Raw genomic sequence first — 15270 nt, forward strand, 5'->3', positions numbered from 1 at the left:
GTAAGGTTGGATTGATTATGTTGTACAGAAGAATATATGTCATGCATAATGTTTGTAACTGTGAGCAAGTTAATATGATTTGTTTTCTTTTATGCAAATGTAAGTTTGCCAGTGTCACAAGTAATAATTCAATAAAGGTGGTTAAATAACGAAATGAAAACCGGCACAGAGAGAAACAAACTGACACCAAGAACACTCTCTGTATGCTGGAATAACAAGGAATTCACTTGAGTGATGAAAACACAATTTATTCCACGATTTGATAAAAACTCCACAGCATTAGCAGCATATACAAAATAAAATGTATACTCTACAGTAACACAATATCCACAGTCAAGCACTTTCATCCATCCAGACTTCTTCAGAGCTGTGAAAATAAATGAACATTCTCTATTTAAAAAGGCATCAACCAATCACAATAAAATTTAAATAAATTATACAAATAACAATTTTTAAAAATACACACTTTAAAACACTCTGATTTTGTTATATGTGCACACATTAGTGCTAAAGTTAATATACCCTAAAATCACAAATTTTGTGCCTTATATTTTAATTCGGGCTTAAGAGAGATAAAGTCTTTTAAACCTGGTGTAACATTAGAATTATAACGTAGCTGCCATTTCATTTTAGCTCTTTTCAAGTCATTCTTTCAATCTCCACCCCTTATATCCTTTGGCACAACTTCCAGAATTCCAAAAAGAAAAGTGTGATTAGGGTTGGTTTTAATATGCCTATATAACCCATTATTTTCATCCTGTTTTCTAATATCATAGAGGTGCTCGTATATCCTCTTTTTCAGCATCCTCTCAGTTTTACCTATGTAAAAATGGAAACAGGTCTGGCAAACAGCAATATACATCACCCCATTTGTGTTACAGTTACCCTTTGCCAACTTAATTTCAAAACTAGTCCCTTCAATGTGAACTGCTGGGGATGTCACAATGTGCCTGCAATATTCACTGGCACCACATTTCATCGTACCTTTTGTATTTGTAAAAGGTTTAAAAATAGAATGTTCTAATAAAAATTTCATATTATTGTTGGTCCTAAATACAAATGTTGGTTCTGGTCCAAGAATTTCTTCCATCTCTTTATTTCCTTTAAACAATAACCAGTTTTTCCTTAAAATAGATTTTATCGTGTTACTGTTCTCTCTATAAGTGATAACCATTGACTGGGTGAAATCACCTCTAGATTGAGTGTGTGTTATTTTCATTTTCATTTTCATCATGTAATTTAGCACCCAACAGTGGCTTATATCTTACCCCCCATTCACTTATAACTTGATGACAAATGGGTAGCACAAATTCATAAGGGTACTTCCTTTCTACAAAAAAAACTACCAATTTATTCATTTCTAACTTAACTAATTCTAAATTTGAGCACATCCTTGCAGTACAGACCATTTGGCCCTTCACTATATTCCTCTTGATATACAGTAGATGACTACTCATAAATTCTAAGTAATCATTGGAAAATGTAGGTTTTCTGTAAATCCTTGATTCAAAACATTTCTTTTCCACATTCTTTGACAATGTAACATCTAAATAATCAATCTTATCAACATTACAGTTACCTGTGAATTTAAAATATTCACAATTATTTAAGCAATTGATAAAATTTTCATGTTGAACATTATTTTTCCACACGATAAAAGTATCATCCAAAAACCTTAGATAACTGATCCAGCAGTCCACAAAGGGAGTGTTATGTATATAATGTTCCTCCCAACCCACCATAACCAGATTTGAAAATAAGGGTGTGCAGCTAGTACCCATAGCAACAGTACGTATTTGTCTATAAAATTCCCCCTCGAAAAAGAAGTTGTTTTTCAAAACAATTTCCATCAACGTCATCACAAAATTCATCATAGTGTTACATAATGAAGTCCTTTCCAATAAAACTCTATGGAAATATTCCACCCCTATTTCGTGGGGAATAGACGTGAAAAGATCTACAACATCAATAGTAGAAAAAGAAGTATCACAATCAAAATACTCATTTTTTATTTGACTTAAAAAGTCCCAGGAATCATTGAGAGTATAATCAACAGTTCTTAAAGATTTTCTTACCAAACGGTCAATAAATATACCAAATGAATACGTTGAACTATTTTGACTAGTAATTATTAATCTATAAGGGGGATCAATGATGTTTCTGTGTGTTTTTGGAATTCAAAATACAATAGGTACTTTTGGATTGTTGTTAATCAGGAATTTTAAAACCTCTTCACTTATGACTCCTTGAAATAAGGAATCTTCTAATGTTAACTATATTTTCCTATGTGCGATGTTAACTTCATTCTTAGAAATGCTCTCATATTTACCTTCTTCCTGTAACATGGTAAATATTTTAGCATTATAATCCTCAGTAGTCTCTACTATCATCCCTCCCCCTTTATCGAGTTTCATAAATCTCAACCCTTCACATTTCTCCATAACTTTGTCAACAATTCATTCTCTTCTCTATTCAAATTATATTGTTTAATTTTGTTCTTGCCTTGTGTGTCATATATCTCCTGGGAACAATTTTTGTCAAATTGAGCTATCAGAGGATGAAGGCGGGATTAAAACAACTTTTCTTCTTTATAATATTCTTCCCTGACTCAACAATGTTGTCCTTAAACATAAGTTTCAAATTTATTTTTCTCGTAAACATTTTTAATTCAGTAATGATATTAACAATATTGTCCTTTTTTGTGGGTACAAATTTTATACCTTTACTTAAAAGGGAAAATAAACTTTTATCTACAGTAATACCTGCATAATTGTAAATATTAAAACCTCGGTAGGACAATAATATTCCCTCAAAGGAGCTAATAATCTCTGTAGATTCTTCTAATTCTGATTGTAGCTGTTTTTCCTCCTCTGGCATTGATTCCTGTATGGGTAACTTCTGTCCCCTGTTGGAGCTTCTAACAAAACTTTATTAGTACCACTAAAATTGTTACGCTTGTTTTGCAATCTTTCTGACCTCCTAATAGGTGGGTATTCACTGTCATAGTTCATCTCTCTCTCTCTCTCTCTCTCTCTCTCACTGTTAAATTGATAACCACCTTGTCTTTCCTGCATAGTGGGACTCCTAAAAATCACTAACACTTTCTCTAGTATTTTCCTCGTAGGATTTGGGGAGGGGGTAGGCAACCTTGTTTTTATACTCATTTTCATCCCTTATTAATTTCCTTTTTTGCGCTCTATATTAACCTCAACGTCTTCTTCAATCTTATCAAATAAGGCATTGTATTTCAAAGTAACTTTGTCAAAGTGTAAATCATTTAAAATAACATCATTAATATTTTCTGTGTTAACAGTTATTTCACTCTGTTGTTGTTCACTCTAATAATAAGTTCCATCAATTCTATGCCATGACGGTCAAACATATCGGAAAGTTCATCACACTCTTTCTGATCCCTTTTCAAACCATTTGGAAATTTATAAACATGCAGGCCCCTAGGCACTCTGTGTTTAAGCACACATTCTTTTAGGTATGCATTGTCACACTGTAAGTTACGTACCTTCAAAAGTTTTTGTTCAAGTTCCTTTAGTCTGCAGTCCATAGTTTATTCCCTAGTTTCCTGTATTTTATTGAACAACCCAAAATTTTCATTGTACCATCCTTGCAAACAGTTATTAGATGCTGTAGTAGTTTGTTTTCTTCTTCTCTGGCCACAAGGTATAGATTCTGCTGTCAAAGATACTCCTGTATTAGTAGTGTTCTTTAAACTCCTCACTGATGCCGCAGTAGATGTTTCCAGCCACATGTTCATGACGCACGTCCATTGCATCACTACTCGAGATTCTCAGATTTTGTAGTTTGGTTACTGCTTCTTGTAGTTTAGAGACTTTATCAGTTAAGGCTACAATAAGCTAAACAATATTGTTCTCAGCTAAATTCACTTCCTGAGCATTTGAAAAGGAAGTATTGGAAATGTCTTCCTCAAAGACATTTGATAAATGTAAATCTTCCATCATAGGAAAACAGCAAGAAATGTTAATATTAGTGTCTTTAGTAAAAAGGAAGGCAATGAATTTCCAGCCACCAAATCCAAAACCATGAAACAAAAAACAGCTGTGTGACAAAAAACAATCTTCCCTGTAACTTCAGCCCATAACACAGAAATAGAAATGTTTTACATACAAAACTGAAAGGCATGACTGTAGATGACCAGATGAAATTCGATCGACATATACTTCAAGTAATTAAAAAAACACACCAAACATGGATCTCCCCATAAAGGGTAAAACCATTCATCACTGATGTGGCCAGAAAAGTCATAACTATAGCTCACCTGCTTTCAAAACTCCTTTATGTCTCCTCAGTCTTTTCTAACCTAAACTCATGTCTGTCAAGTAAACTGAGCAATGCCATAACAGTGTAACAAAAGTCACAACAAATCAGCACTACAGAACTCATCATTGTCTTTCTCTAAAAAATCTACATTGGCTTAAACTGACACATACACCAGCTCACCAACAATTACAGACAATAAACAAGCTACTTCACAACTCTGAAAAAATATCCAGTACTAAACAGCATCATTCAGCTACACTATCCAAATAAAAACCTACACTCCTCCTAAACTCCAAACCTACTGGTAAACAAACACTGTGGATGAGTCATTGTTTTCAAATTTCATATCAAATAAAAGGAATTTCCTTCCACTCACTTGAGACAATTCAACAAAATAAAGGCATTTAAGTGCCAACTCCAACAACATCTCATGAATACTTGGATACCTACCTCAGCATTCCCAGGTTAGACTCTAAAGTGCACATTGAATATACCCATGTGGATCTCGAAGTTAGGCTAAACTTACAAAATGCATAAAGAATCCAATGTTTAAATCCAGTTTTAACACCACACTGGAGTGTCTTATATCTTCTCCTCACATATCACTATTTCATTTTTCATCCTTCAAACTTCTTTTACTAACAGACATCCTCTTACCTCCTCTTTTACACAAAACATCTCATGCTTTCTCTCTCTCAAGATTTACAAAATGCTATTCCCTATTCATCTTATAACTCTTTTGATTGATTTAACTGTGGGCCTTTTTCTCCCTCAGCATCTGCTGAAAAAGGAGTTATTGCCAATTTAGATTTTTCCACTAAAAATGTCAAATATATAAATAGCTATGAGGAAGAATACTAAACCTTCTGTCAGAAATCCATGAGCAAAAATGTTGGAACATCAGCACTTCATTGCATTGGGTGTAGGGATATCACTCTTCAAAGTAAATGCCTTTTCTGAGCTCAACCTACTTGCAGGAAAGAAAAAAGGTGAGTTTGGTTTAATACTTTAATTTTCCTGTTTCTTTGAGCTTACACAACCTGAGAAGGGGACATATTAGAGGTGTGATGGAGGAGTCCTCTTACAAAAATTGTAATGATATTTAGACTTATAAGGTGTTTTGTTGTACAACTTTGTGACTTTATGATATTGATTTAAACCTTTATTTTATGATACTTTGTGTCCTGACACAGCAGGGCTTTACTTTCAATTATGTATCCATGTTTTTGTATTTTCCATGCAGTTTATTTATTCTGAGGATGATGACCTTGGCATTTTGGGTTTATGACAGTATTTTATGATGTGGTATTTTCTAAAACATTTCCCAGCACACAGTGCTGTACACTGCATCCCAGGTAGCACAGTGAGTTGTGGGTACTATCTCATCAGTACTCTACTGCTCATTGATGTTTCATTTGTGTACACACAGGAAAACCCCCACTTACCTCTGGACTGACAGAACTCCGTTGTAATGACCCCTTGTCCACTGGCTTAATTTTCAACTATTCAGCTGATTTATCATTGCCTGAATATGGGAAGTGACAATCAGGTTTCTGTCCTACTCTGTTTAGCCCCAGTGAATGGTGGTCTTCATATGCATTGCCTGTTTGCATGTGGGCCAAGCATACCATATAATGCTTTTTGGTCCGGACAGTTCTTGCTGACAAGTGAGATGGTGTGTCCAGCAGGCAAACTTCCTTGTGGTGGCGATCTGTCCCACATAGCTCTGATCTTAGTTCTTGGAAATGGTGTACAAGAGATCTGAGCAACTCATAGAAGTGATATGTATATGTCATATATCCCTCCCCACAGAAAACCCCTGTGGTTTAGCTGCATTCTATTCTATGATTAGGCCTGTCATGCACTGCTTGCGTGGTTCATTGCTCAAAGTGGTTCCAGGTAATGAGCATACATAATTTAATATAAAATGTCTCCCACAGTACATATTTCTACAAACAATATACATTTCCAGATGTACCTTCAAGTGGTATTGTCACCTGAACATTCACAAAAATAAAAGATAATGAATTACTGAGACATTTAAAAGGCATGTTCTGCTTGAAGTCTGCTTTTGAAAAGAAATGTCTCATCATTTGAAATGAATCTCCTGTTGCATATACTGTGGAATTTACTTGCAGGAAAGGTGCAACTATATTTGTGTTTGTTTTAGACAGGAGGTTGACTGCCTGGCAAATTCATTATCTGAGAAATACAGCAAATTTATATGTTTGAAACTCAGCTTCTGCACACAGGCTGGTAAAAAGTGAATGCTGACAGCAGTGAGTTTACAGGACCGGGTAATTATGAAGTTGTGGTTTCCCCTGACTAACTCATTTATGAAGTACAAGTCCAGGGAGACATGAGCCTTGCCAGTGACAGTTGTTTCACAATATCTAGAATGAGTTCTCAGTGCTCATTATCTGTGCTGTGAACATATTAGTTTCAGCACAGACAGTAATGACACAATGTCTCCACTGCCTTCAAGATGATGTGTATATTTTGGCCGTCAAGTTTATGACCTACTAACCTTCAAGAAGTCTGAATGTCATATCTAAATATGTATATCAATGTAAATGCCTTTATTAATTTTTTTAGGATGTTAACAAATGACTAATAAGGGGAAGCGTATTACTTTATCTCAGAAGACATTGTGCAGAGTAGCTATCACGTTTTTCTATTACTGATGCTCATTCTTGTTATTTGGTTCCCTAAACTGTTATTTCCTCCCACAGCATTACATTGAGGGCACACTTTCAAGTAGAACTGGATCAGATATTGCTTTACAGACCAGGCAGAGGCTACCCCAAAGTAATGTATGAGAAACGGAATACAGTAATAATTCTTGAAAGATCTCCAATTAGTTCAAGATGTACATCTGAATGATTTCTTTAACAAATGTCAGACATACCTCTTCATATTCTCTCATATGGCTTTGCTGTAAGGTTACAGAATGTAGCGGTGCACTCATTAATGAGTCAAATCAATGAGGTTCAGAGTGGTATAATGATCTCTACAGAGTGCATAGACATGCCTTTGATAAATAGATGGCCATGAAAGTACTTTTCTGACCTCTTTACTACTGGTAATAAGCAAGTATGTGAAAAGCAGTACTGTAGAGTTAGGCAATGGATCGATGTATTCCCTTTGCTGAAGAACAGTATGCAGTAGTAATAACTTTCAAATGGAAGGACTTTAGTGGTGGATAAGGATGCAACAGGAATTACTGGTTCAAAATGAGGAAGTGAGTTTGCAGAATTGTATGCAGAATGTGGAACTTGCTGTTAAATTTTATACTGCACTTGGTGCACAGAAAGAAAATCATATTGAATGGGGTTTTCAAGCTAGGAAACCAGTAATCCTGATCAAATCAAAAGCAGACAAACACAAATGCACATATGTGTCTTGGGTCAAACTTGCTGAACCTTTGGGTTTTGAAGGTACAGACATTAATTCCTTGATATGTTTAAGGAATAAGAACATTTGTGATTTAGCATTTTAGTCTTTTCAATTACTAAATTTGTACAGTGCTTGGATGGTAAAAAAGGCTTAGTCTTGTGGAATGAGCATGTGTTTAATAGTTCATATCAACAAACTGAATGTTAATTTTAGAACTTTTGCAGTTTTTCAAGGGACTGTGTGCCAGTGCAGGCATTATACTTTGCATTAATATGATAATCTGCAATGCATTCCATATGTAATATTAATGATTGATTAGAGAGGCAAAATACTACAGAATATATATATATATATATATATATATATATATATATATATATATATATATATATACATATATGTATATATATATATATATAGTTTAATATCGTAATCTCAAGTTGAGGTGCATGCAGATAGAAAATTCAAAATACAGATGTTTGAATTTTAATCTGGCTGAACATCTCAATGCTCGAAAGTTTATATTAGGGAATGCACTGTGCATTCGCTAATATAAATTCAAAGAACTGTACAGAGATTGTGGTACAGTGCGATTTGGGAAATTCATCCCTTTCCTCACTGCAGCGCGATCTCGGAGTTGGAATATATAGTTAGCAGGGGGTGTGGAGGGTGCAGGGGGGCTTTACCCCTGCAAAAACATGATGTTAGGTATAGGAGTTTAGTTTATGTGAGCTCCTAAACAGACATCAAGTGATGTGTTTGGAAACAATGTCGAATCTGCTGAATTCATTCTGCTGATTTGACATTGTGCCTTATTCTTTATTTTGACTTTTGTTTTCAATGTGCTGAACAGAAATTAATTTGCCATTCAACATATTGATAACATATATATATATATATATATATATATATATATATATATATATATATATATATATATATATATATATATATATATATATATATTGTTTTGGTGGAAGCAATGTTCCCAATGTAAACAATACTGTATTCAATGGGGCGATGGGGACACACCATGAAAAATTGTGTACTTAAACTTCAGAAAAAGTTTGCAGGAAGGCAACTTATAGTTTAACTGTGTTGTAACAGAGGAAAGAGAATGTGTGATGGCATCTATAGCAGATTGCGAAAGCAATAGTCCATCTAATGTTTTAGATAATGAATGTATTTCTGAAGGTGAGCTGTCTGTTAAAGGAGAGTAGTAGTCTGATAAGGAATGTAGTGAGGGGATGCATGACATATTACAGCAGCAGAGCAATATTCACATAAGAATCACAGACTGAGTGTGACTGCTTAAGATAAAGCTATGAAGGAGAATCGGCAGAAGGTTTGTAAGGAAACAGTTAAAAAAGGAAGAGATGAAAGCAGCTAAAAATATTCCCAAAAAAGTAAAACTATAATTTTCTATTCTATTAATATAAACAGTATAAAAATGAAGTGATGAGTTTGGCATAATGGTTAAGGTCTTCACCTCATAGGCAAAAAGTGCACAGTTTGAGTCCGATCTCAGGTTATTGGCTAGGCTTAAAATGGCCCTTCAGGGCAGTTAGCATTGTATTCACCTATGAACATGTATGATGGCTAACAGCAATAGTGAAAAATATGCAAGTGGTACTATCTTGTTTATTATATGTAAGATTTGTTAATAAGCAGAATAGATTTCAATTTCAGAAGTTATGGGGCTGAGAATGGCTCCACTCTGATGGTATAAAAGGCTCAATCCCTGACTACAGCCCAGATGACCTGGGTTCAGTTAGTAGCTCAGGCACCTGATGGAGTGGCAGTGATGGGTGGGGCATGCCCATCCCAGGAGGGAGGGAGGGATGGGGCTGTGCCAATCCTAGATGGGAAGTTCTACATGGACATTCCCCTTGAATTCTCTGCTGAAAGCTGGGGTTTGTGCAGGGGAGGAAGTAGTCCAAGATGTGATTAGGGTGGGAGTAAGGTTGAACTTCTCTGGATGCCAGGCAATATACCACACTCTCCCATTGCACACTGTCCCATGACACAACCATGTAATCAGAGGGAGGGAGGGGAAACCACAAATGGGCCTTAAGTGAAAAATCTTCCAGCAGATAAATGATAGCATGGCCACCACAGGACACCCCTAGCATCCATGCTGGCCCCTGATGAAAATCAGCATTAGTCCAGGGGAGAAAAAGAGTGACTACTAGGCCCAGCACTGGATATAGGGCACTGCAGATGGCTGTCATATTGAAGCAGGGGTGCAACAGCATGCTCCAAAAAGTTATGGGGCAAAGTACCACTATGGAGAAAGGGGAAACAAGAATGCTCAGGGGCTGCCATAGTAGTTAATACCAGGATCATTAAGGTACTGGATGTCACTAAAGGATGTCTGAGCAAGATGGTCATACTGGATTGTAGAACAAGAGGAAGAGTTACAGGAATCACTGTTATTTGTACATACACAAATATAAAATATTGTGCAGCATTTCTCTGGGAAGTAAAAAGAAAAAAATTATATTTTCAAATGGGGACAAACTGTTAGGGGGACTTTAGATATATGAGGGCTAAGAAAAAAAATTAAACTCATGGAAAGGTGTGTAAAGATTTGATATCTGAGACATATCTTACAATGGGAAAAGACAGTGAATTTACGTATACAAGATGAACTTTAACAAACAGATTTCTTCCTGTATCCACAACATTGAATGAAGTAGACAGAATAAAGTTGGTCAGGTTTTCGCACCACTTTGTTATATGGACAGTTTTTGGAGGCAATTCAGATATCTTTAAGATTGGAATGTTTATTAATCGTTATGCTGGGGTATGTAGTTCTCCAGATTTTTTTTAAACCAAGCAAAGAAAATGTTATTTAGAGAATATTTTAGTTTGCAATTTGTATACAGTAACTGGACACAGTGGTAGAAGATATACAAAGAGAAGTTTAAAAAAGTTTATGGAGAAAAAGAGATTGGATCAAAACAGGGAAAGAAAAGTGTAAAGAAAAAGTAAGATGGAGTGAAATGTCTGTTGCAAAAAATAATATAGTACACATAATGAAGGAAAATTTTTTTTTGAATTAAATGTCAAAAGTTCAGGACTTTTTGCAAAAGAAGCATTATGTTATCAAAAGAAAAGGTGTCTTTGATTTGGGTAAAGCAATGCACTTGGACAGTATTATGTGGGAAATACAGACAGTTGACAAGTCTGTTAAGGACAAGGACGGTATATTACAAAGTGGTTTAACTTATGTAAAAAAGATATTTACAGGGGAAAAAAACTAAGCATGGGCTCCATTTATGATGGGGTGTAAAAAAATAAGTGATTTAGAGGGTTGGCATAACGGTTAAGGTGTTAACCACAGAAATACAAACTACAAGGTTTGATTCTGACTGCTGATTTGTCGGCTAGGCTTGCAATAATCTGCAGACTAATAAGTTATTTACCTATGAGATGGAATGACAACACACTGAAAAATAACTATGGATGAACTGGAGAAGGTAATATAAACATTGTACCAGGATATTATGGGCTTGGGTATATTCGTTCATAGACAGAGGAATGTTACATTTTTGAAGAAACGTAAAGGGTGCCAGCAGATTCAGATATTTTTCAAGGACTAATAATATTTCCAGTGGGAAAAAAGGAAATACAGACATTCAAATTGAAAACTGTTGACTTGGTGTAATGTACTTTTTTTTATATATATAAAATACTTAACAAATTGTTTTTCAGAAAAGCTTTGAAACAGTCTTCGGTAATTTTTTTAAGGATTTACAGAATTCCAGGCAGGAATGTGAAGAAAATGTTTGATAGTTATGAAAGTAATACCATAAATTAAAAAATGGATGGGAAAATGATGGTGTATAATATCAAAAAAGCTTTTGATAATGTACATTGTAGACAACTGCAATGCTGATAAAACATTATGGTACAGGAGAATATTGGGGAACCTTTTTCATCAGACGTATGACAATACATAGGTGAAGATGGGAGACTCTGTGGGTATCAGATAGTTTACAAATGATTGAAGAGGTATGACAGGGGTGCAGGATGAGTGGGGCTTAGTTTATAAATGATTAAAGAGGTATATCAGGGGTGCAGGATGCTTAGGGCTTTCTTTAATTTATTCATGAATGCAGTAATTATACTTGCATGATTGTAGAAACATGATAACTGTTTTTCAAGGTCAAGTCAGACTACTTTTATTACTAAGTTAGGTGAATGATTTGATTATGGCTAAAAAAACAAACATGAATACAATAAGTTGCAAATGTACTGGACAAGTAATTAGGACTGGCTGGTTTGGTACTGAGTAAGGAAAAAAGTGTAGAGTGCAGTGATATTGTCAAACTAGGTGGAATTTATTTCTCATGGAATGTTATCTCAGTGTTATGGACATAGTATAGTAACAAGGATGTGATTAACAGCAGGATACAGTTTTCCAAGATATTAGACTAATAAGCTCTGGAAAATATTCATGCTTCCTTGATGAAAAAAAAGTGAATTTAATGTATTCTTTGATTTTTAGAAATGCTAATATACATGTGAGAAGGTATACTTGTTCCCCAGTAATAATTTACTGGAAATAATTTGGTAATTTATATGGGTTTCGTAGTTAAACCAAATAAAGAGGAGAATTATTTTTTTATACAAATGGCAGAGGAGGTCTAGGTTTGGTAACTCCACAGCGTATTTAGCTTCTCTGCACCTGGTTTGGACTTTGAATTACAGCATCATGAAAATAATATTACATTGGGGAGGGTCTCATCAGTAAAATATGATGTCTAGAAAAGAAAAAAGAAGGAATATGAGGGGTATACAGAAGAATTTAGTATAAATTTTGTTTCAGGGAAATTCATTTTAACTTTAGTGAATATAAATGTTGGGAATCGATATTATAAAATAGAATAATGCAAACGTTTTACTGGACTGTCATTGAATAGATTTAGCCAAAAGTACACAGAAAGTTATACACAGAAGGAAAAAAAGAGTGGCAGAACGGCAGGACTTTTCATGAAGAATGTTGCTAAAGCAGTTACTTGTAAGTGTCCATGCCACATAAGGAATGGGATGAAAGGAAATGTCATATATGTAATACTGATGAGACAATGGGACACGCATTTTTTACTAAATGTGAAAGGGCACAATGGTTTTGGAATGTGATGAAAAAACTGTGGCAGAGGAATGGAAGAGGTTTCTTTAGATATGATTAAAACAGAAATGTAGCTGTTGAGCTGATACTGATAAAACATTCTTCAGTTTGCCTCTCTTTTTGATTTTTTTGCAGTAGTTTTGAATTGAGACACACATTTAAATGATATAAGATTAATTAAATACCTCATTTACAAAGTTGCTTCTATCACTGCTTCATTGTAACCATTACATTATTTAAGTAACTAGGTCATGAGTGAAAAATTCACCAGGCAGTCATCTCCTGTAAAAAGTCAAGCAGCTGAGATAAATACTCAAGAGCTTTTGGCATAAATGTGACAGTCCAGTGAACTCTCTTACCAATCGTATCAAAAGCTTTACATCCCTTGTTTAACAGCAAGGTGCCCAAATGCCACGGTCTCTGAGCTAAACCCATAGCACAAAGAGATGGAATCATGAATGTAATCCACATGGCCTCTGGTCAAGCAGCCCAGGTGCTGGTGACTAGGGAGGGGTGAGAGTGAGTAGGTGATGCCAGAATGTCCACTCCTTGTGGGGAGTTGTTGGTGTATTTTCAACTGTAAAAGTAACATCGGTGGGTCGGAACATAAGTGTTCACTTGATGAAAGAAGGCAGGGTATTGAGGTGTAAGCTTGCCAAGAACAGCACTGCCTTCTAGCAAGGCACAGTAGGTGTGTGGAAGCATGCACATGGGAGTCTAGACAGCAAGTACAGCACAGTGGATGCTGGCAAATGCATAATGAGGTTAGAACAAAACATAAATCTTCCGAGTCCTCAGAAGATGATGCCACATGAACTCCAATGCTCGGCTCTCATGCCTAGTGTTCACAGACACTATAAAATGAAAAAAATGAATGGGTCAATGAGGAATAGGATTTGAGCACTGTGGAGAGAACAAAGGACCAAAAAGGGCATTAGAAAAGATGGTGTTGACTCTGGGGCTATGCTGGACTGAAATCATACAGGCATCAATCTGAGGATGACTAGTCATTGTCTAGCTCCATGCATGGGAAAGCTTCCATCATATGTCTACTTTTTTGGGAAACATAGGCAGTGGCAAGATGCTCTCAGGCTCCATAGCACAGTCACCCTGATTTCTCCTTTTCAAGATATCCATTAGCGTATTTCTGAGGGGAAGGATTAGGGCTCATAGGGCATTCTTGGGGCTTCATGAGCTTCAAGGTTTACTAATATGAAGGGTAATCCAGGGGGAGCTGTAGGGTGGGGAGGGAAGATATACTGCCCTTAACTATCTCAAAGGCCATGATCTTTAAAGTCCTCGGTAGTCTTAAAGGATTCCTACAGTGAAGGATTTTTAGGGGAAGGAAATCCTCTTCCCCATCAGCCCTATCAGGAACAAGCTTGCATACAGATGGACATATGAAGGTTATGGGCCAGGTGCTGGGCAATGAGGATCTGGCACAAACGACTAAATCTGCTTGGAGACATAAAAGGTCTGCACTGCCCCATGTACTGACATCAGTTCATATTCATAAAAAGTGGATTACCTTACACCTGATGACAAGTCCCACCGGAAACCCTGATTACAGCCCACGTGACCCATATTCAGTTAGTGGCAGAGCCATATGAACTGAGGACTACTCAGTGATATGCTCCTGGTAAACTCCAAAAACCAGGGCAATAATTATTAGCACTCTACATAAACGAATCTTATTACAGCAGAACCACACATTACCTGCAAAAACTATGATATGCTAGAATCTACTAAAAAATTCCATTATCCAAAATTTTGGCTTAATAAAAAAATATTAACATTCAACATATATTAAGGTGGAAAAATTGAAAATCAAAACTTTCATTCTGGGCAAAAAAGATGTCACAGTTCCCATCCCTGAAGGAAGAATGGCAATTGGGAAAGGGGTCTTAATCTCACTACTTGTACATGGTCTACCCATTATCTTGTCAACCTTGAGAAGGAACCGTAACTCTTTATAAAACAACTGTTAATAATACCTACTGATTCACCTCCGTGAACCTACAAAGAGAATACCTTACTCAGTTCTGACCAAAATTAAATGGCCACCTAGCAAAGACCAAACCTTCTACTTAGTTCATTAATCTATAAAACTAATTCATCTACTTTTCTAAGATGTCCAGCTTACCCCTCATACTTGAAATTATAACCTAACAGTCCTCCTTCCTACCATTACTTCATTTCACACTCCAAGGAACAAACTCCACTGTACTGACAAACAAAACTTACATATGTATACATCCGTACATACACACAATAATGTTCAAGGTTATCAAAATGTATTAAAACTAAATAAATTTATTATTATTTTATATAAAATTACTTATTTATTGAGCACCTCATCTGTTGAACACTTTCAATTTTAATAAACTAGAAATGGAAATTGTATCATTCAAGCCTGGTGGGAGATTAGCATTTAAATATATCTG

The sequence above is a fragment of the Protopterus annectens genome, chromosome 6.part1 (genome assembly GCF_019279795.1).
Source record: "Protopterus annectens isolate FY-2018-M chromosome 6.part1, PAN1.0, whole genome shotgun sequence".
In the NCBI taxonomy this organism is placed as follows: domain Eukaryota; kingdom Metazoa; phylum Chordata; order Ceratodontiformes; family Protopteridae; genus Protopterus; species Protopterus annectens.